Raw genomic sequence first — 2,182 nt, forward strand, 5'->3', positions numbered from 1 at the left:
AGAGCGCATGCCTAGGGAGTGTGAGACCATGAGTTCAATTCTTGGTAATACATTATGCCTTGAGCACCAGTGAGTACCACTAGGTGCACCATTGAGCACTCTGGTGGCCTGTATCACAACCAATCCCAGTACTGAACACTGAAGTGTCAGGCCAGCACCACTTAGTGAAACATTGCCAAAAAGTAGCTCCAAACTACCCAGCACCATGGGGTGAATTTCATAAATAAATAAATAATTACAAAAGTAGTAATATTTATATAAGAAAGTTTAATAAAACTTTGCACAGTGGCAGTATCGTAGCTAATGAGGTTTATCTGAGGTGCGATTGTTGCTAATTGAAAACTTTTCCCAATACCCCGCCATGACAACTTGAAATATAGTCAGCATTGGCAGTTTTTGATAGTCTCTACGGAGGCTAAAAAAAAAAAAAAGTTTAATAGATATTTACATTTTTAAGCTCTTGTTTTTTATATATAATATCACAGTTTAAAGTTTGAACATATATGTTTTATCCATGTATAATTAATACAAATAATACAATTAATAAAGAATTAATAAAAATTTACACTAATAACTATCATGACCATCTTAATGAGTGAGAAAAGTTGAATGCTGTCTTGAATAGAGGCAGGGGGAAGAAGGGAGATGGGGAGCATTGGTGGTGGGAAGGTTGCCCTGGTGAAGGAGGGTGTTCTGTTGATGACTGAAATGCAACTACAATTATGCCTGTGATCATGATGCTTAAATAAAGATTTTATATGAAAAATAAAATAAAATTAATAAAAAAGACTGGCCTTGAGTTGAAATAATTGTAGTGAGTGAAGGGTCACTAAAGAATACTAAACTATTTTTTTCTACTTCTGAGTTAAGTTCACAGTTTTCAAGAATTAACAACACCATTATGTTATGCTGTGGACTGCAAAAAAAAAAAAACCTTTTTCATCAAGATTTGGTTATACCAAAAATCACATGTGACAACAAATGTTCCACGTATTTTGTATCTTTAAGTAATTCAAATCTGCAAATAAACTGATAATTTTGTTGCTATTGTGGTCTTCATTTGACAGCTAGGAAAGTGACATTCAGATAAACTAAGAGATCATTTGTAAGACTCTTATTAGCTCTGGAAATCAAATTTGGAGTCAGGGTAAAGACAAATCTAAGTTTGTGAGACATGCTAACTGCCCAGCCATGCGTATATTCAAAACATTTTCTTGAGACTAGTACAGTGGTCGGCAACCTTTTTTTTTTTTCAACTGAGCCAAATCTCACCAAAACCACGATTGAAATTTATTTTGAGAGCCACATTTTTTTGTTTTGTTTTGTTTTTGGGTCACACCCGGCAGCGCTCAGGGGTTACTCCTGGCTCTATGCTCAGAAATCACTCCTGGCAGGTTCAGGGGACTATATAATAATAAGGGATCTGAACCACCGACCTTCAGCATGAGAGGCAAATGCCTTACTTCATGCTATCTCTTCGGCCCCGAGAGCCACATTTTTAAAACCAAAAATACATAGGATGGTACACTGATTTTAGTTTTAATAAATTTTTATTGAAAATATTCTTCATGAGAGCATGAAAACCGGCAAAGCTTTGCAAAAGCCGGCTCCCTGTGTGTGACACCAGGCGGGGAAAATCCGCGAAAGTACACTGGCCCAGTGGGGCCCAACTGTGAAAACTGTGAGTGTGACCTGTCTATGTCTGTCTACTGTCCTCTTGCGTGAAACTCTTGCGAGTGGGGCAAAAAGAGGCTCCAGAAACCTCGCTCGCCCAGACACCATTTTCAGGGAGGGACTACAGAGCATGAAAACCGGCAAAGCTTTGCAAAAGCCGGCTCCCTGTGTGTGACACCAGGCGGGGAAAATCCGTGAAAGTACACCGGCCCAGTGGGGCCCAACTGTGAAAAACTGTGAGTGTGACCTGTCTATGTCTGTCTACTGTCCTCTTGCATGAAACTCTTGCGAGTGGGGCAAAAAGAGGCTCCAGCGGAGCACGGCGTCTCCGCTTCGCTACGCGGCCATGCACTCTTTCTAAGGAAAGAACTCCATTGCAACAAGAAGGAAAAATCACACTAAGAACGGCGCTATATCACAGAAGCAAACATTTCTCTCCAGACTGTCTTCTCTGTTGCATGCTCGGGCCTAAGATTTGACCCAGTGTGAGGCTTCATCCACGGAGGAC

General features: G+C 40.1%; 1 non-coding gene across 1 annotated transcript; it reads left to right on the forward strand.

The window, feature by feature from the left end:
• Positions 1-274: 274 nt before the first annotated feature.
• Positions 275-415, forward strand: LOC126032867 (U4 spliceosomal RNA). The gene has a single exon (XR_007504028.1). It is a non-coding gene; the product is annotated as a U4 spliceosomal RNA (small nuclear RNA).
• The last annotated feature ends 1,767 nt before the right edge of the window (positions 416-2,182 follow it).

Source organism: Suncus etruscus, chromosome 16, assembly GCF_024139225.1.
Source record: "Suncus etruscus isolate mSunEtr1 chromosome 16, mSunEtr1.pri.cur, whole genome shotgun sequence".
Lineage (NCBI taxonomy): Eukaryota > Metazoa > Chordata > Mammalia > Eulipotyphla > Soricidae > Suncus > Suncus etruscus.